Raw genomic sequence first — 22,528 nt, forward strand, 5'->3', positions numbered from 1 at the left:
ATGGATGGTGAGAGAAGAAAGATGATCAAAATTGACACCTCCTACCACTCCCCGAAGAGAATTTTTAGGCCATGGAGGTTTGTCTTATTTGCTTTTATTGAGTATATTACCTCGGATGGTAGGTTTACCAGGGCTTATGGGCACCACTTTGTCCTTCTTAACCATTTCCATCATGGAGAAAAGGTTAGCCTTCCCTATTACCTAGCTTATTCAATGGATCATACTAGAAAGGAGATCTAGAAGGACCCTAAAGGTGATCATGCCCTCCATCGGGGGCTTATGGTCCTGGTTTATAAAATGCTAAAGGGGAAGTACATTGAAAAGCCTATTAAAGGCAAACATGCCAAAGATGAGACTACGAAAAGTAAGGATAGTGGTTTCAACTTTTATTATGAGATTGAGGGAGAGTCAAAAGAAACTAGCAAAAAAGGGAGGATTAGGGCCAAGAAGAGGAGGATTATTGAGGAATCTGAAATGTCAGACTCTGAAACTGATTCCCTTGAGGAAAAACCTGTTAAAAAAAGGAAAGGGAAAGACTCTGGAAACAAAGCTTAGAAGAGAACACTAAAAAGGGTACTAATCTCAATTATGTTCTGGTTGAGTCTAAGGAGGAGGAGGATGATAATAAGAGGATTGATAGTCAGGACAAAGAAGGGGAGGGTAACCCGGTTAAGGATAATTTGGAAACCGTGGAGATTGTGAATACCACTAGTCGGCACAATGAGGAAAAAGGCGGTCAAAGTGATAGTGGTGACAAAGATACCATTAAGGATTTCTGTGAGACCATTACTACTTTGGTGAAGGATATTAATAGTCTAAAAACTGATACATAGGCCATAGCAAAAATTACAGTTGATGACAAGCCCTTGGCAGAGCATGTTAAAGAGTTAGTGGCAATTCTCCATAATGCGCAAGCTATTGAATGTATGGTTGGAAAAATCTTAACCACAGAGAAAAAGGTCAATGATATGGGAGAGAGAAAGGAAATGGACAACAAACTGAAAGATTTTGGCAGCAGAATTGAAAAGCTGGAGCACAATGTCAAGCAGCTTGCTAATCAAAATTTCCAAATCCTTAAAGCTTCAGTGGGCAACATGAACATCTTTATCAACAAGTTCGAGAATAATGCAGAGAAGGACGGGGATAAAGAGAAGATGAACAAGAAGGGTCATGAAAGGAGGACCAGAGCCAACACAAAGAATAAGGTCAACATCGATGGTTGTGAGCTGGAGGATATGAAGACCTCAACGAACAACATGAAACAAATGGTTGTTCATGCTAAGGAGATTCTTAATAGTATTTAGTTCTAGTTATTGTCCTTGGTTTTGTCTCTGTGTTGTCTTTTGCTTTTCTTTTGCTGTCTATTATGAGTTTTATGTAATGTTATGTACTATTGTTTTATGTTGAGCCCTTCCGGTGGGTTCATTTTGACTTTTTGAAGTGATCAGGCACTTTTGTAGCATTTATGTTCTCCTAGATTGTATAAGGTTCAGGTACCTTTCAAATACCTATTTTTACTTAATCAAAACATGGAAAAGAAAAATCATCAAATTTTTTTTGGTATTTTCTGTTATTTTCTAGTATTTTCAGGTATTTGTACAATTTTTGTTAGTAGTATATCATATCTTTCTCACTTAGTGAAGAATAATGCTCATAAATGATCACTTGTCATGATTTCAGTTTCAATTTTCATATCCTTTTCAAACTTAAGAATGTGAACCTCCATGCTATAGAATAAGCCAAAAATGAAGTCATGTAAAATCTTTTGGTGTTTTCTAGTATTGTTAAATACTTGTGCACAATCTATTACTAAAGATTTGTTTCCCAATGTATCAGAACTTCAACAAGAACACATCATGTGATTCCAACCTTCAACATATAGAATCCATAGAAACTTGTCAAATGGAAAAACTTTATACAGTGAGAATATTTCATTGTGAAAGTAAGGCTAACTACTCGTGCACAATTTATTATTGAAGGTTTTTTTTTCAATATATCATAACTTTAACAAGAACACATCATGTGATTCCATCCTTCAACATATAGAATCCATAGAAACTTGTCATATGGAAAATAATTATACTGTAAGAATATTTAATTGTGAAAGTGAGGCTAAACACAACTCAAGCTGTCAATGGGTCCTTGGTCTATTGGTCAAGTTGAATGGGTCCAAATAAGCCCACAAAGGATCATCCACCTAGTATGGCAAGAGTAGGATGAAATAAAGTATGCACATACCATGTCATGGTATGTGAATGCTCCATGTTGACATGGTGATTTTCTATGTAATTATTTGTAATTATTTTATATCTCAACATAGGAGGGTTATGGAAATAAGATCTTACTTCAAATTTTTAATACATTGGATGCATATAATATGATGGGAGGACATATGGTGTATGAAATATTAATATATCTTAAGCATGAAAAACACGTAAATATGTAAAGCTTCAAACCTAATAATTGAATAATGTAATAAATAAACAAAGCATATTGAAAGATAAAGATAGTTCAACCACATGAGTTAATGATTAGGTTCACAACATATAACTTGGGTACCATTACAAAGCTTATATAGCCCTTAATGGATAGAGGCAATCATGAAAGTAGATGTGACAATAGGTAAATATACACCCCCAAATCTACATTCAAGTGAAAGTAGATGTGACAATAGGAAAACTCTAATGCTAATAGGAACCTATTTAATTACGCAGAGAGGCATAGACTACAATGGTAGCCATTCCATGTAAAGTTTTATTTGTCCTCAGATTAAATCTAGAAAATACTTTTCATCGACATCATTGAATGGGAATATTACCCATGCACAATACTCTCAATTTTATTGTTATATAATTAATGCAATATTGTAACTTTAAATATAAATTTTTCGAAATATCTGCAACACCGTACTCTCAATTTTATTGTGCTATGTTTATGAATCTGCATCTTGCAAGCATGTCTGACAAAGTATTTTTAACTATAATGTCTAATGAAAATCTCCATGCAATTATGTTTTGATGCATCTCCATGACCTATTGAATAGCTCCCATTTTCTGATTTTTTTACTTATTTTTTCAATAATTATTATTTTTTTAAATAAAATAAAATATTATTTTGATATTTTTGTATTATTTTTTAGTTTTAGATCTCTTAAATACAAAGTTATTTGTTTAAAAGAAATGGAATAAGTAAATCTAAAGAATCTATTCTAAATCTTAAACATATAAATATAATATTCAAAAATTCAAAAAAATCAAAATTACATGTCTAAACAAATATTTTTATATTAAATATTGAGAGACCAAAATAAGGAGAGTTTATAAAAAAATGAGCTAGGAGGCAGAGCCTTAGCCATCAACCAGAGAGATTATCTGAATGAACATAGACATCCTCCTATTGTAGAATCTCATCTTGGTTTTCCAACCATGTTGTCCATCCTTGTGGACCTTCCATCCACACCACCTTCTTCCACTCCAAGACTTGGGTAGACATCTCAAACTTATCAAAGTAGCGACCTCTATTGTCCTTGAGTTCCTTGATTAGCTTCTTTAGAGCCTCATCGAATACAGTCTGGTTCTCCTCAATTCTACCCCATTCAAAGCCATCCTTCATCTCATATATGAACATGGTTGCCTGGCCATCCCTGAGGAAATGCAACAGCTTCTCCCTCGCAACATTCATCAGAAAGAATACCTGCACAACAATTTTATAATGTGTGAGTTTCTTAAAAAACCCAGTAAGAGTCCTATCAGTACCTTGGAATTTTTCCTCATTTCTAAAATTTAGAACAGGTAAGCATCCTTGTTGAGTCTAAATGAATATTTCAAAAATAGTTTTTCAATTTAAACAGATAAAAAAAAATTGTATGTTTCTAAATTTTAATCATTAAAATATACTATTTTTTCGATTTTCAAAAATCAAAGTTATTTGAATACAAAATATTTTAATTTTTTTAAATATATAAAAACATTTAAAATTGAATTTTTAAATTAAATATTTCAAATTATTTCATAAAGTTATTACCTCAATTAAGGTTTTGATTTAATCATAGTTATGGAGTGCTTTGATAAGCACTCAAACATGATTTTAGTATAATTATCTTTAGGGTTAGGGTTTTATTAGGGATAGTTAGGGTTAGGGTTGTATTAGGGATATGACTACTCTAGAAAGATGAATTCAATTAAAATAAAGTTTAGACTTTTTTAAAAAAATTGTATTTTTAAATATATATTAATAATCAAACTTGAACCCTAATCTAACCATAATTTAACCCTTATTCTAAAGTAAACCCTAATCTTAGGTAAATTCTAACCCAAAATCTAACCTTAATTTAAATTTAATTCTCATTCAACCCTAACCCTAATGTAATTGAATCATAACCTTAATTCTAACCTTAATTCAAAATCTAATAGTAGCCGTAATAATAATTAAACCCTTATCATAATCAAATGATAAGCTTGAAAATATCCCTAATCTAAACCTAATTGAACCCTACCCATGGCCTAAACTTAACATAATTGAAACATTATCATAACATTAATTAAACTTTAATCCTAATTTAACCCTAACTGAAACTTTAACCATAACCCTAAACCAAAAGCAAACCATATCCTTGATGCTAGCCAACCATAACCATTATCATAACGTTAATTGAAATGTAACCCTAAACTTAATTATAACACTAGTATTAACAAATTGAACCTTAATCTAACCATAGATGAGCTCTAATCTTATTTAAATTATACCCTAAACTCTAACTCTAATTAAACCCTAATCCTAATTTAACTATAACCTTAGTGTAATTGAATCATAACCCTAGTTAAAGTCTAATACTAACCCTATGTAAACCTTATCATAATATTAGGGTTTAATATTAATTAAACTCTAAGCTTGATCTAACTCTAACCCTTATCTACACCTAAACTTGATCCTAACCGAACTTAAATCCTAATCCTAACTATGATTAAACTATCACGATAAACAAGCACTAATTCTAATTGGACCAAGTATATCTAATTAACTATAAAATTGAAAATTAACTTTAATGCCTCAAATTGAATTCCAAACCTAACCTAACCATAAACTTAAGTCTAACTATAGAATTAAACCCTACCTATACAACATGAATCTTAATCTAACTCTAATTGAACCCTAACCCTAATATGAACCTTGAACCTAATTTGACTTCAATCCCAATTTAACCTTAACCCTAATGTAATTTAATCATAACCTTGATTCAATGTTAGGGTTACGATTTAGGTTTAAGGTTCAATTGGGGTTAGGGTTCCATTAGGCCTATATAAGGGATTTTAATTAGGTCGTGATTAATTGGAGTTAGGATTAGGATGTAATTAGGCCTACATTTTATGGTTAGAGTTCAATTAAGTTTATATTAGGGATATCGTCAAGGTTTGGATTTGATTATGATAAGGGTTTACATATAGTTATGGTTAATGTTATATTTTAATTAGGGTTATGATTCAATTACATTAGAGTTATAGCTAAATTAGGATCAAAGCTTAATTAGGGTGAGGGTTTGAGCTATAATTCTATTAGGATCAAGATTCATCTATGGTTAGGATTAGGGTTCAATTAAGGTTTGTATTTAATCATGGTTATGGTTAAGCTTTGATAAGTACTAAAATATGATTTTAGTTTAATTATCATTAGGGTTATGGTTGTATTAGAGATAGTTAGGGTTAGGGTTTTATTATGGATAGGACTACATTAATATAAATTTAATTAAAATTAAGTTTAGAGTATTTGAAAATGTTTGTATCTAAGAACAATTGAACCCTTATTCTAAGCTAAAGCCTAATCTTAATTAAATTGTAACCCAAACACTAACATTAATTGAACTTTAATCCTAATTTAACCTTAACCCTAATGTAATTGAATCATAGCCCTAATTCTAACCTTAATTCAAAATCTAATAGTATCCCTAATAATAATTAAACCCCTATCATAATCAAATGATAAGTTTGAAAATATCCCTAATTTAAACCTAATTGAACCCTACAGATAACACTATAGTTGACAACTTCAACCTTAATCTAACCATAGATAAACTCTAAGATTAATTGAGCTATAGTGCAACCCCTAACTCTAATTAATGTAATTGAATCATAACCCTAATTCTAACCTTAATTCAAAATCTAATAGTATTCTTAATAATAATTAAACCCATATGATAATGAAATGATAAGTTTGAAAATATCCCTAATTTAAACCTAGTTTATCCCTACACATAACACTAGAATTAACAACTTCAAACTTAATCCAACCATAGATGAACTCTAATCTTAATTAAATTATAGCGCAATCCCTAACTTTAATTAATCCTATTTAGCTATAACCCTAATGTAATTGAATCATAACCCTTATTAAAATCTAATACTAACCCTAACTATATGTAAACCCTTATCATAACTAAATCTTTACCTTGACCATATCCCTAATCTACACCTAATTGAACTCTAACCATAACCTAATACTACAATAATTGAAATGTAGCCATAATTTTAACCATATAGTTAAAGATGTTAATAGAATTAAGCCTTAATTATAGCTTGATCCTAGAACCATAATTAAACCCTAGCCCAAAACATAACCCTAACCTAATAAAACTTTACTATTCATTAAAATGTAACTAGATAACCCTTATCTACACCAAAACTTGATGCTAATTGAACTCTAATCCCAATCCTAACTATAATTAATCCCTTACTATAAGAAAACCCTAATTCTAATTGGACCAAGTATATCTAATTAACTATAACATTGACAATTAACCTTAATACCTCATATTGAATTCCAACCCTAACCTAACCATAAACTTAACTCTAACTATAGAATTAAACCCTACCTATACAACATCAACCTAAATTTAACTCTAATTGAACCCTAACCCTAATTTAACTTCAATCCCAATTTAACCCTAACTGTAATGTAATTTAATCATAACCTTAATTCAATGTAATGGTTAAGATGAAAAACCATAATTGAACCTAGAAACCTTATTCAATTTAGGTTTAAGGTTCCATTAGGCCTAGATTGGGGATTTTAATTAGGTCATGATTAATTGGAGTTAGGTGTAGGATTCAATTAGTCCTACATTTCAATTATTGTAAGATTAGGTTATGGTTAGAGTTCAATTAAGTTTATATTAGGGATATCGTCAAGGTTAGGATTTGATTATGATAAGGGTTTACATATAGTCAGGGTTAGTGTTAGATTTTAATTATGATTATGATTCAATTACATTAGGGTTATAGTTAAATTAGGATCAAAGTTTAATTTGGGTTAGGGTTCGAGCTATAATTCTATTAGGATCGGGATTCATTTATGGTTAGATTAGGGTTCAAATTGTTGTTAAGATTATTTTTAAGTTATGGTTAGATTTCAATTATTGTAGGGTTAGGTTATGGTTACAATTCAATTAAGTTTGTATTAAGGGTAGTTAGGTTTAGGGTTGTATTAAGGATAGGGATACGTTAGGGTTAGAATAAATATTATGGCAAGATAAATTTCATTAAAATAAATTTTAGAGTATTTTAAAATGGTTTTATTTTAAATTTATATTAATAATAAAACTTTAACCCTAATCTAACCACAATTGAACCCTTATTCTAAACTAAACCCTAATTTTATGTAAATTCTAACCCAAACCCTAACCTTAATTAAAGTTTAATCCTAACCATAACCATAACCCTAAACCTAAAGAAAACCCTAACCTTGATGCTAGCCATAACCCTAACCATAATACTAACCTTAACCCTAACACTAAACTGCAACCGTAACCTGACCCTAACTGTAATTATGGTTACCCTAGACCTAAATTTGATACAAACTCTAAAAATAATTAAAACACTAACAATAAACCTAGCACTAAACCCTAACTCTATCCCCAACCCAAATTGTGATCCTTAACCCTAACCCTAAGCATAATCCTAAACCTAACCAAATCTTAACCTTGATGCTAACACTAGCCATGATATAAACCCTAGTCATTATCATAACCTTTTCCCTAAAAAATAGCTTTATTCATAACCCTAACCCTAACCCTAACAATAATGTAAACCTTAGCCTTGACTATAATAGTAACCTTAACCTTAACCCTAACCCTAACTATAAACTTAACCCTAACCCTAAATGTAACCCTAACCATAATCCTAATACTTAATCCTAAATCCTAATCCTAACCATAATTCTAAACCTAAATTGAACCCTAACCTTGATGCAAACCCTATTTGTAGGCATAATAATGATGTAAACCTTAACTCTAACCATAATATTAACCTTAACCCTAACCATATCTGTAACCATAATATTGACCATTAAATAAATTTTTATATTATCGTTAAATAAAGTCTAATATGTCTTACATTTTAGCATATCCTTTAATATTGCAACACATATATATTTATTAAAAATACTCTCAATAGTTATATAATAATTCATATAGATATATCATATGTTATCCTTGAAAAATTTGGTCGAGGATCGAATGGAGGCGGATCTGTGCTGCGCCGGCCGAGCTAGGGCGTCTGTGCCCTAGCTCGATTTCTGTTCTCTGTCGACTATGCGCGGGAGGGGGGTTTTTGTCTGAGTTTGGGGCAAAGCTGGGGCCTGGTTGGCCTTTCTTGCGAGTTCATTTTCCTTTGCTGCGCGCTGGAGGAGTCCTTTGCTCGTCGTTTGGGTGTGGTCGGGTGTTTTCTCTGCAACGGGTGGTGTGGTGGCGAGTTGTGGTGTGTCTTTTCTCAGAAAGTGCTATCTTCTGGCAAGATCAGTGGGGGGCTTTGCGTGTGGGCTGCGGAGAGTAGGGTTTGGTGCACCGCCGGTAGATTTTTCGGGCTGAGTGGTGCCTCGGTTGGGGGTGGAGCTACCTTTTACCCATCTTTCTTGATTTTGGAGGGCTGTAGTTTGGTGCCCGAGGGATTTTGCCTTGCCTTGCGCAGGGTGCTGCCTGTGCTTTCTTGTCCCGGGGGCTTGCATTCCCACTTGAGCTCTTGTATTGGGTTCATGTCTCAAGGGGATTCTTCTAGGGGTGGACCTGGGATGGATTTCCAGCTGGCCTTTGGATCTAAACCGTCGACACTGGGGACAAAGGTTTTGGATAATAATCTTTTTGCTTCAGACCAGGAGATGAATAGTTCTGGACTGTCTGGAGGACCTAGAGTTACAAAAATTAATGGATGTTTGGAAAGATGTAAGGAGAGACCGAAGCTGGTTATCCTGATGGAGTTGTTGGCAGATGATATTGAGTATTATTCGAAGCACTCCTTTTATTGCAAGTTTATGGATTTAAGGATCTCGTTGCAATTTTTGGAATCTTGGGCTCAGAGGACTTGGCAGCCGGAAGGAGAAATGAAGATTAGACTCCTAGCTAATAATTACTTTATGGTTTCATTTGATTGCATGGCCGATCGGAATAGGATCTTTGAGGGGGGTCCTTATTTCTATAACCAAGTGGGTTTGTTTATGAAGCCGTGGCATGCGGGTTTCAATCCGACTGAGGAACTCCCGAGTAGGGTTCCAGTGTGGGTTTGTCTGCCATGGTTTCCTATCGAATGTTGGTGTGAGGATGTCCTTCATTTGGTGGCTTCACTGCTTGGTAAACCAGTTGGGTCTTCGCAACAGACGCAGTTTAAAAAGGTAATTACTTTTGCCCGTGTTTGTGTAGAAATTGATTTAAGCATGCCATTGCCAGATTCTGTGGAGGTGAGTGCAGGATCATATACATGGGTGCAACAGATAGACTATGAAACTTTACCTTTTCGGTGTCGATTTTGTCATGAGTATGGTCACTTGCAGCGCAGGTGCCCTAAGGCTAAGCCAGTAGGGACCCATTCTAGTCAATCTCATCGCAACCCACTTGGGGTGGACAAGGGGAAGGGGTCTATTCCAGGTGATGAAATGGCTGAGGATGGATTTATTCCTGTCAAAGCTCGCAACAGAAATCAGGGGCAGAAGAGGACTTTGGGGGAGTGGCAGGATGATGTTTCTTTTAACAGGTTTGAGGTGTTGGATGATCTCAACCAACAAGAAGTGAATCCCAGTTTTATGGACTTGGATCAAGGAGCTTTGGGTTTAGGAAAGAATGGGCCTCCTTTGGAGGTTATTCAGGTTGGGCAGGAATCGGGAGTTGGGCAGATGGACTCGGATCAGCAGTTGATTGTTTCGGCTGGACCGGATACTGTGCATGAGATTTTGACGAAGGGGGGAGAGGGTTCTCCCTTGCCTATAAAGACTGGTGGGGAAGTTGGAAAGAGCTCCAATTCCTCTTCGCGCTTGGGTATTTTGCAAAAGGATCTAAAGAAAGGGGTCGGGGAGAAGAACCCCAAGCTGGGTAGGAAAAAGGATTTAGAAAGGATTAAGTCAACTGGGGAGACTCTGGTGGAGTCAGGGGCAGTTAAGCCCCTGGATTCTCACTTCTTGTGTACCCAGAAATGATTGTTATATCTTGGAATGTGCGGGGCTTGAACAGTGGCCCTCGACAAAAAGCTGTTCGTGATTTGGTTAGGAATCAATCTCCAGATGTTCTTTTTCTTCAGGAAACTAAGCTTTCCGTGGAGAGTATGGTGAATATGGTACCTAAGTTGTGGAAGTATGGTGAGTGTCAGTGTGTTGGAGCTCATGGTGCATCTGGGGGGGTGGCTTGCTTATGGAATCCACAAAGGATTAGCCCTCTCTGGTGGTTGTCTTCAAGATCGGCTGTTTCGTTGGTGGCCTCTTGCTCGGTGACTGGAGAATGTATTCTCCTCTCGAATGTGTATGCACCTGTTGAGTATCAGGGTAAACAGCTTCTTTGGTCTCATCTTCGATATGTTCGTAGCCTGGCTCCTTTCCACCCATGGATTCTGGCTGGGGATTTCAACGCTATTGTGGAGTTGTCTGAGAAAAGGGGTGGAATTGCTCGATTGGAGCCTTCTGCTTTGCTTCTCAGGGATAGCATTTCTGATCTAAATCTTATGGATGTTCAACCCAGTAATGGTCGTTTCACTTGGAATAATAGGCGAACTGGGGAAGACTGTGTTGCTGAGAGGCTTGACCGATTCTTGGTCTCTTGTTACTGGGTTGGTGACTTATGGTCTACCTCCTCTGAAATCTTGGATTGGAGGGGTTCGGACCACTGGCCTATCAAGCTTAGCATCATCTCTGCTCGTGCTCCTCGTTCTCCTTCCTTCAAATTCCAGCTTATGTGGTTACGGGACACTACTCTTTTAGACCAAGTGGGTGTGTGGTGGAGGATTGGTAGACCTGCTTTTGGTACTGCAATGTATATCTTTGCTAAGCTTCTCCAATTTGTCAAGTATTAGCTTAAAAGGTGGAATCGTTGGTGTTTTGGCAATATTTTTCATGATAAAGCTGTTGCCCAAGAAGAGTTAAATAATGTTACTAGACTGATTCGGGAGATTGGGGTTACGGAGGATCTTTTGAAAGAAGAGGCTAGAACTTTGAAGGTGGTAGAGGAATGTGAGTTACGTGAGGAGATATATTGGAAGCAAAAGGCTCGGATTGACTGGTTGCAGGAAGGGGACAAAAATACTGCTTTTTTCTTTAACTCTGTGAAGGCTAGGAGGCATGGTAACTCTATTTCTGTGCTAGTAAATGACAGAGGGGACCGTATTGTCTCGTTTCAGGAAATCATGACTGAAGCTTCTCAGTATTTTGCTGCTCTTTTTAAAGAGGATTCTCATGGAGGTTCGGTTGAGGAGGAACAGGTTCTTTCGTGTGTCCCTCAATTGGTCTCCAGGGAGGCGAATGAGGATCTGATGAGGGAGATTTCTCTAGAGGAGCTGGAGGAGATTGTGTTTCAGATTAAGAGGGGTAAAGCTCCTGGCCCGAATGGCTTCCCAATAGAGTTTTTTCAAGAGTTCTGGGAAATCATAAAGTTGGACCTTCTAGCGGTTGTTCAGGAATCCCAAAGGAACAAGCAGATGTTGCGTGCTCTTAATTCCACTTTCATTGCCCTCATTCCCAAGTGTGAAGGTGCGGATAGGTTAACTCAGTTTAGGCCTATCTCCCTTTGCAATGTGGCTTATAAGATTATTGCGAAATTAATGGCAGAGAGACTGAAGAATTGGCTTAAAGTGTTGATCTCGGAGGAACAAAGTGGGTTTGTTGCTGGGCGACAAATTTTGGATGGGGTTGTTATTGCCACTGAGACCATCCACTCTATGGCCTGCTCCAAGGAGAAGACTATGTTTATTAAATTGGATATGGCTAAGGCCTATGATAGGGTTAGATGGTCCTTCCTTCGAAAGATCCTTCGTGCTTTTGGATTTTGTGCTGAATGGATCCAATGGGTTATGAGTTGTGTTACGTCAGTATCCTTCTCAGTACTGATAAATGGAGATCACTCTGAACTTTTTGGAGCTTCTCGGGGTCTTCGCCAAGGAGATTCTCTATCCCCGTACCTATTTCTTCTTTTTGCTGAAGGTCTTGGGCAGTTGCTGAGAAGAAATGTTGGGTTAGGCAGCATTCAGGGTTGGCATTGGAGGGGAGACTTGCCTCCGCAGTCCCATTTATAGTTTGTGGATGACACTGCCTTGATAGGGATGGCTACTGTTAGGGAAGCTACTTTTTTGAGACAGTTGTTGGATGTTTACTTGGTGGCTTCGGGGCAATTGATCAATGAAGATAAGTCTTCCATCTTCTTCTTCAATACCCCTGCCCCCATTCAGAGAAGAATTGCTAACATTTTGAGATTTCAGATAGGGGCTCTCCCTTTTATGTATTTAGGCATTCCAATTTCTATTGGTCATCTTCCCAAGGGTTCTTGGCAAAATATCATTGATAAGTTTCGGGTGAAAGTCAATCATTGGACTCATAGATGGTTGTCTTTTGCTGGAAGGGTTCAGCTTCTCAAATCTGTTGTTCAAGCTCTCCCTATTTACAGGTGTATGCTTCAAGTGGCTCCGGTTGGGTTTCTTAAGGAGTTGGACTCTCTTGAGAGACAGTTTTTATGGGCTGGATGCTTGTCGTCCTCCAAGTGGAGCCTGGTCAAGTGGGAAGAGGTGTGTAGTCCTAAGCAGTATGGTGGTTTGGGACTTCGTCAATCTTCTCTGTTTGGAGTGGCTGTGGCTGCTAAGCTTTTCTGGCATTGGTGTGTGGAGCAGGATCAGGTGTGGGCCAGGATAATATCTCATAAGTATTTCCCTGGCGTTCCTCAGCATGATCTCCTTAGATATCCTCTTGAAGGGAAAGGGTCGGTGATTTGGAGTACTCTTTAGAGGGGTACAAAGCTTATTAAGGAGGGTTTATTCTGGATTTGCCGGCAGGGTTCTAAAGCTCTCTTTTGGTCTGACTCTTGGGATGGTTTCCCTCCGCTTATCTCTCAATTTCCTCACCTGATTCCGTTGAGCCAAAGTTTTCTTGCGGTTGGCTGGTCTCGTGTGAGTGACTTCAAGTCCTTTTCTTCTTATGGGCGGTTGGAGAAGGCTTGTTGGAAGGATCCCACCCAGTGGCCGGTTGTGGGTGAGGAGGAAGGCAAGGCCGAGCTTAACGCGATTCTTTCTAGTAGGCGTTGTTGTTCTCTACGGGAAGAGGATATTATTGCTTGGGCTCATAATCCCAAGGGGAGTTATTCTGTTGCTTGGGGCTACCAGGTGTTGCTGGATCAAAAGCTGGCTAGGGCTGAGGTTCAGTGGTGGAAGAGGGTGTGGAGTAAGCTATCATGGCCTAAATGTAATTGTTTTGTTTTGACTTTAGCGTGGAATAGATGCTTGACCTGGGATAACATTCGTAAGCGGGGTTTCCAGGGGCCTTCAGTTTGTGTTCTCTGTGGAAAGGCGGAAGAGGAATCCTCTCACTTGTTCTTCCATTGTCCCTTTGTTGTTCAACTTTGGCATTGGTGGTGGGAGGTTTGGAAGAAACCGTGTGTTCATGCTTCTTCTTTGGTGGAGTTCTGGGATAGTATGGGTAGACCCCCCTCGTCGGCCTCCTTTTTGCAGGAAGTCTGGTATGCAGGCCCTACTTTTCTTCTTTGGCAGACCTGGTTGGAGCGAAATCGTAGAGTTTTCCGTGGTGTTAATTTGGTGGTTCAGCAGGTGTGGATCCGTATATTAGGTATGATACAGGAGTCGGTTGGGGCCAAGTGCGAAGTGTCCTTCCCCTTGGGGAAAGAGGATGCTGAGCTGGTGGATAGATTGGGAATTCAGGGGAGACATTTTTCTTCTGGGGGTTCCAAGAGAGGTAGACCTGGGGCCGAGAGGGTGCAACGGCTGGGGAGATGGCTTCCCCCGCCAAATGGAGTCTTGAAGATCAATTCGGATGGATCTTCTAGAGGTAACCCTGGGCCTGCTGGGATTGGTGGGGTTGGTAGAGATTCAAGGGGTTCAGTGATTTTTATTTTCTCTATTCATGAGGGGGAGAAGACGGTCAATCTCATGGAGGGCTTGGCGATTCTTTATGCTATGGAACGGGCCCTTGCTTTGGGATGGCATAAGGTTATTTGTGAGGCTGATTCACAAATCTTGATTAATCTATTGAATGAGAGAAAGATGTCAGATATTAATTGGCAGTTGGCTTCAGTTGTTCAAAGTATTCTTCAGGTTTGCTCCAGGATGGAGGCGGTTTCTTTTGTTCATATCCCGAGGGAGTGGAATCGGGTTGCTGACTGTTTGGCTAAATGGGCTTCTGAGCATGATACTGGATGGAAGATTGAGGAGTGGGGGCAGGTCTCCCCTGAGTTACGTCAGGACTTAGATAGAGTCCTTGAAGAGGATAAAAAGATATTGGAAGATAGTTGATTTTGTTCTTGTTCCTGCTTTGGTGTTCCTTTGGTCTTCTAGGGCTTGTCCCTTGGTTTTGTTGTAATTCTCTCTTCTGATTTTTAATAAAGTTTTTACCCCTTTTTCCAAAAAAAAATAAATATATATATATATATATATATATATATAATAATTCATATATCTTCGCATACTAATATAATAATATCATATAGTACTATAATATAATTTAATTCAAGAAAAAGATTCTATATATCCTTTCTATATAAAATTGTTATTATTATTATTCTGCCAATTTATCATTACCATCTTAATCAAAGTGGATTTTAATGGTGATGCAACCTCGGCCTCAATGAAGATCAGTTTAAAAGGAGGCTACAATTAACATATCATCAATATTCTTATTTGAATCAATGTTTCCACAAGAGTCCTAAAATGAATAAACTATGTCTACTTGTAACATCAAGTTGTGAAATAGTGTACAAGAAAAGCCACCACTATTGGCTATGGGATTTCCTCTAGTAGTGATGGGATTTCCTTTAGTGTTGATGGGATATCCTACTGAAAACTCTTGCTGTGGAAATCTCATCACCACTATAAGAAATCCAACTTTTATTTCAAAGCCTTGGACTTGTTCTTGCAAGTTTTGATGAAATAAATTAATTTTCCACTATTCATATTCATATGTGGTGAAATGAATTACTATATGACTAGGTATTATTACCTTTCCTATTATTTTGGAATCAACTTTGATCTTTTGAGGTCTGATGTTTAGGTCCTTGCCAAACCTTCCCTTCATGTTGTAAACACAAAATTAAAATAAAATAATTATAAGAAGATTATTTGTCAATTGGAAATGTGTATTTTAGAGCAGAGAATTTAAAAGGGGATATTATAATATTTTCTTTTCTTTATTTGACTTTATTTTTTCATTTATATTTATATTTTATATGTTATTCTTATGTTATACATTAATTTTTAAATTATATATATATATATATATATAATATATATATATATCTATATATAGTGACCTTTTTATTCTTTTGTATTGTAAAATATACTATCCACGTCATTATATCTATTATATTTAGTTTTGATATTATTATAGATAGATTAAACAAGACAAGCCCAAATATTTACATAGCAACTAAAGTAAAGAAACCCAGGGTCTCATGAAGAGTGAGAGCTCTAAATCAAGAGTGTCAATTGCTAAAAAAGAAGGGAACCCAAAAAACATCACAAAATCCAAAGATGAGAGTAGAATAAACTAAGAAAATAAAACAAAAAATCAATAGACACAGCCCACGAAAGGCACTAACCGTCTACCTGGTGAGAACTTCTCAAATTTCAAATCCTAGATCATCGCTTTCACCTTTTCAAAGATAGATATTCCCTTGATTAAACCTTTATGTAAAGGAATAGCAAGTGACTCCAAGATAGCTTTAACCCTAGACACTGATGGCTAGATAAAATACAAATTCATAGAGTATATAACAAAAATACCATACATAGCACAGAGGCCCTAACTTGCCCATAGAGTTTAGGCACTTAGTACCTCTTGTCCAAATAATACCACTATCCATTCGTCAATTCATACTCCACTAAACATTTTCCCTTGAGGGTCAACCCCCTGAGCATGGCTTAAACTAGGAGCACTTTGCACATGTCACTAGGCCTCATTTTTTCTCTCAATGACTATTGGTTTCATTGTTGGTAAGATGGTTTGACATATTTCAATATCATGTAGCTTATTTTTGTATATTTTACCTTTTTTTTTTTGGTAGTTTTAGGCTTCAAAGAGACAACTTACATTATAAATCTCATGCATAAAGTTCAAACATGAAATTTATTATAAATTATATGTGAATGTGGATATTTGAATTATATTAAATAATAAATAAAAATAAATAAAAAAATTGACAGCTATCATCATCAAATAGTTCATAGATTGAAATCCAAGATTATAAGTTATGACTCTAAAAGTTAAGTCTCTTAAAATGAGATGTAAAATCATATGGAACAAATAAATGAAATGTAAAAACAAATTAGATTTCTAATAAAAAATTTCATATCAATACCTATACTAGTCAAATTAAATTAAAAAATTCATTAAACTCCCCTTTAAATTTTAGGTTTCAATATGTTTCAGAATCACTAGATAGACATTGATTCTAGAGCTAGTCTAAAAATATAACCCTAAAATCAATATTTATTTATAGTTGGTTGTATACAACAGTTTCAAAAATATGGATAAATGTAAAATGACATGATATTCACAATGCCAATTGATTTTATTGATTGTTCCCTTTTAAATATTATGGCACTCTTCCACTATCATTTGAATGTAATGGTTTCATATAATTAGAGACATAACTAGAGACAAGTGGTGAGGGTTTAACCGTCATTTGCATGTCAAATTGTTTCAAAATTGAAATTTTATTTACAAACATTTTGATGTCATTGTAGATGCCTATCGGCATAACTATACCTATGCTTAAATTAACTAGACACATTTCTGTACCCTAGATATAACTAAGAGCTTGTAGATCTTTGATGGTGAATGACAGATCAAACAATTTATGACAGTAAGAAAAAGAAAATATCTATTAAAGAAATAGACAAGGATACTAATAAAAAAAATTCTTCGTCTACCATATATTGAATCTTCTTTTTTTATTGTCCCATCAATATAAAGAAATGTTTACCGAGCTTTTAAATGTAGGAATTTGATGGAATGAAACAAAACATCTGTTATTAAATGGTGAAAAGTATACATGCATAATCCACCGTGGTGTTCTGTTTGAAGCATTCTTCCAAATAAGGGTATTGTTATCCCAACAATCTCAGCCTCCTTTTAATACCATCCTCTTCTTGTTCATTTCTGATCTTCATCAATACATTATCGCCATTAAAATCATCCTCCTTATCCTCCTGTCCGTTAGAAGAATGTTATTTATTGAGGTCTAGGCTACTTCCGATGTTTCATCTGCAGAGACGGAAGGTCTTAGAATAACATGCGTCAATAAATTAAAAAATCAAATTAATGTGACCTTTGGACAGATCTATTTAGATGGTGATTTTTGCGTCCATGGGAGAGACACCAATGAAGCCGAGGCATGATGCAAACATATCTAGAAAAATAGAACAAAATATAAAATATTATCATTATCATATGCTGTAAAATTAGTGGATGATGAATATGCGAAAAGAACGTACCTGAAGTCTGCAAGTGTGGATGCCCACAAGTTTATTTTGATCTTGAGAAACAACATAGGCTCCTTTTCTCCTCCAGGGGAAGATCGAAGTACTTTCATTACCTAACAAAAACGATTCCATCGCACGTGTCATACACTAAGATTTTCTGTTACTGCAGACGAGAAATCTGAGGTGTGCAGTCCAAATAGTCTGGACCTCAATAAATTACCTGTTTCTGACGCACAGGATGATTTGGAGAACGATTTTAATATGGAGAATGGGTCGTTGAGGATCAGCAATGAAAAAGACAAGGATGGTATTGAAAGGAGGCTCAGTTTGACAGGATAATCTGAGGCCTCAGGAAACAGATCTAGCTAGAGGTGGCTCAAATCGTGCTCTCAAATCGTTGGAAATCTGCAAGGGACATGAGACATATCATTCTCAAGATGTCTCTTCAACTTTTATCATGGACTTTGTAAAGAGTAAATGCATTGAACGTGAATGTATTTTATACTTATTTGAAGTTTTCAAACTAGCTTACCTATCTTTTATATTTTCAAACTAGCTTAAATTTCCTTTATACTAATGAACAATTTTCAAATTAGTTTTCCTGTCTTTATTAAATAAATGTGAAATATACATGAGACATATCATTATCCAAGCACCCCCTTCAACTTTGATCATAACCTTCATTAAGGTAAATATAATTCATGTAGTACCCCTTCTTGATCGGACTTATTAGACTGATATTTGATATGGGATGCATACTTTATTTATAGTATTTCAGTACTGGTGATTTGTGGTATTTTACTTTATCTATGCAATGTGTAATTATATGTTGTGTGTCAATGAGTGTATTGGATGCAAGGGGATGATTTTCCTTCACTCACTCCGGTGAGACAGGGAACGTCGCGATTCTCCTTCATCGGTGTGTATGCCATGTATTCTATATTTATATATATGCATGTGTGGTTTGTTGATGCAGTATATTGCAGGTACAAGTATCGGGTAGGTACCGGGTATCTTCTCTACTTGGCTTCATAGGTCTGAGCGTGCCTTATATGTCTGATGGGAGTGGAGGAGATAGTTGTTGACCCTAATTCTTATCCTCAGTCTACTCATGTGAGTGTCGTTAGTTGGTCGTCCGTTCCTTTTTGTTCGGCCTTCGAGTCTTGTTCGTTTGGCTTTGTCAGAGTCTTCTTGTGGTTTTCTCGATTTGCATGCCCTAGTGGGTTTGATTATTTATTCAAATTTTAATCGGCATTTCATAGCTGGTATAAGTAATTTGTGCATCATTATGCCTCTGTGCTATGGACTTAGCTAATTGAGTAAAGTTATTAGATTTAAATTAATAATTGCTTTATTTTGGAAAAGGAACTATATTTATATCATATACAAAAATAAAATAAATAAATTTAATGCTATTGCTGTTAGATTTAAAGAAAAATACAAATAAATTTAAATTAATGATTTTTACTTTTGTCAAAAAATTTAATTAAATTTCATGATCGAAAAAAATGTATTTTTAAAAAAAATAAAAAAGTTCCCATTTGCTTTTGAAGGAAAATAGATAAAGTCAATTTCATTATTTAAATGTTTTTGGGTGAGAAAAATATTTCAACCTAAAAGTTTAGGTTAAAATATTTTTCCTATTTATCCCTCTAAGTATTTTTGGAAGAGGATGCTTGTTTTGGAGGAGGAAATTCTGGAAAATTGTTTGGAAGGAAGATTTTGGTTTTGGTCTGGTAATCTATTGTAGGAGAGAAGTTCACAAATTTCTTTGAGGAAACTCCATGTAGTACCTCTGCCCTAATCAATTTCTAATCTCAGTTTAATCTTAGTTAGTTTATCATAATATAATGATTATAGTCAGATGTTTTGATTTAGGGCATAGTTGTTAATGTGGTTTTTTGCACCAGTTGTATGCAAGTTGTTTAGTGTTCCTATTTCGCGGTATTAATATCAGGCTAATGCTTTCATTAAGTTTATATATGTATGCATGTATGACTCTTGGTTGCAGGAGATTTCAGGTACAACGCCGCATGAGTGAGAGGTTCGTCTTCACCTGGATTTACAGGTTTGAGTGTACTTCTTTAATCCTTAGAGTTGGATTAGGTGGTCATAAGACCCTAGTTGACCATAGTCATGCTCAAGTAAGCATCGTCAGTCGTCGTCGGTATTCCCTTTTGGTTGGGTTTGTGAGTCGTCTGTCTAGTTGACCTTCTTGGTTTGCGTGTTTGGTGTGTATGGTTAAATTAAAATATTAAATGTATTATGTTTATGCCTACGAAAAGAAAGATTTAATTTTAATTGAAATAGAATTAATTTTATCTTCTTGGCATTTTGGAAATAGAAAGGTTAAATTGAATTAATTGAGAAAATCAATTTTTAAATTGAAAAGCAAGTAAATATATTGATATAGTTAGGAAATAAGTATTTTTGTGATTTATTTTAAATAAAACTTTTAAATCCAAAAATGAGATTTTTGGTCAAACTTCTCCCATTTAACCTAGACTTTTGGAAAAATATGGGGATGGATTTTTGTTGGAAAAATATTTTTGGGAAAATATTTTTGGATGAAAATTTGGGGGTTTTGGAGGAGGAGAAATTTCTTGAGCCTGCAGGTTGGGCTCCTCACTAAATATTTTCCAGGATTGCTATATGAGGTAAGATTCTGGTTTATATTTTTGGTTCTTTGTTTATCAAAAATTGTTTTGGATTTTGAAGAAATCTGTTTGTGGAGATTGAAAAAAAAAAAAAAAAAATCTCAGCTGTTGGGGAAAAATGAAATAGTTGTGATTGTAATTCCAATCCAATCCCTTCTTGTTCTATTTCCATTCCAAGTCTGGATTATGGTTGGTCTGGTTTTTTTTTTAAATTCAAAAATAAACTTGAGATTGGCTATCTTCAATGAAATTTGTTAAAATTCTAAGTTAACGCTTTCAAATTCAAGTTTTAATCAGAGATATCTGCCTGTTGTTGGATATATGGATGTTAATCAATCTTATTTGGCCAATGTGTTGTTGGTTTTGGAGAAATTTTCCCCTTTCTTGATCTGGGTATTTAAAAAAAATTGCAAATAGGAGAATAAAACAAAAATTTATTTATTTTAGTCTCTGTGAGACTTTGGTTTATTTTGCTGTGTATGAAATTTTACTAACAGCAAATTTAAAAAAATATAATAATTAAACAAAAATTAACGTGTTGTGTTTGAGATTGTTATTGGCTAATTTGGTATGGGCGGCAAGATGCCAAGGCCCTCGACCCATGGTTGGGGAGAGGCAACGCTTCCCCAAACAATGGGGAGAGGCCTGCAGTGAGGCCATGTCATGCTCTCCACGCAGCCTAGGCTGGGTGGAGACCATGTCATGGTCTCCCCAGCCCTTCCTGTGGGGAAAGGGAGGCCCGCATGGGAGAAACCCACGTGGTCCCCACGTGGGTCTGCCCTTGGGGTTAAAAAAAAAAGTTATTTCATTTTTTTTTAATTATTTTTTTTATTAAAAAAAATAAATAAATAAATTTATTAAATTAAAATTAATTTTTTAAAAATAAATTTTTTAATTATTTATTAATTATTATTAATGTAAATTAATATATATATAAACTAATTGATATTTAATTTGAAATTTGTGCAATGTATTAATTATTAGTAAAATATATTTTATTAATAAAGATTAATAATTATTTATTAACTAATAATTAAGTGGGTTATTGTGCATTATTAGTTATTAATTGTGTATATTTTATTTATCACGGATTAATAAATATACTCATTAATTAATAGTTAATTTTGGATTCTTCTATACGTGCATAAGGAAGTAATATTTGGATTTTGGAAATGATTATCTACATTTGGATTTCCTTATATATTTATGTTTCTATGATCCGTATAGTGTAACTGGGCTTGGAAAATATGAAATTGGAGAGATTGGTTTTGGTTTTGAGCCAGTATGAGAATGATGTTTTATTTGAAAAATAAATATCTTATTTCATCGGTTAATGATTGTTTAATTGTATTCATGTGAACTTGGTTTAAGAACTCATAATGACGCATTTATGTATGTTCGATGCTAATGAACCTTAGGGAGTTAGAAAACCAAGAATTCAAATTGTACCTAGATGAGGTAGATAACTGCAATCTGACCTAGATCATTTAGAAAACTTGATCAACATTTAATGTTTAAATCAATTTGGTAAAAGATTGTATCTACAGATTATTACTTATGCAAGTTTAATTTCTATATTCGCTTTTGTTTATGTAATGGCAAGCTTTGACTTGTTTGATTGGACCCTGTCGTATGGTTGATTCGGGTACCTGTTCTAGTCCTCGGTCTCGAGTATGACTGTTGTTTTGTAGGTGTGTCGTAATTGGTCATATCCGTTATGCGGGTGTCGAATGATGATTTGTGGTTGACCATAGTTGGTCAGGTCTCTAGTTAGAGTACCGTCAGTAAGTGTAACTTTTTGGAGTTGTGTTTGACCAAATGGTTATTCTCTCCATTTTGAACTCCGTTTGTCTAACCATGTGTATTCTTTGGTTTCGAGTTCGTATGAGTATAGTCTAGTGTCATATGGGAAAGTTTATTTCGATTGGGGGC

This window comes from Cryptomeria japonica, chromosome 5 (assembly GCF_030272615.1).
Source record: "Cryptomeria japonica chromosome 5, Sugi_1.0, whole genome shotgun sequence".
Lineage (NCBI taxonomy): Eukaryota > Viridiplantae > Streptophyta > Pinopsida > Cupressales > Cupressaceae > Cryptomeria > Cryptomeria japonica.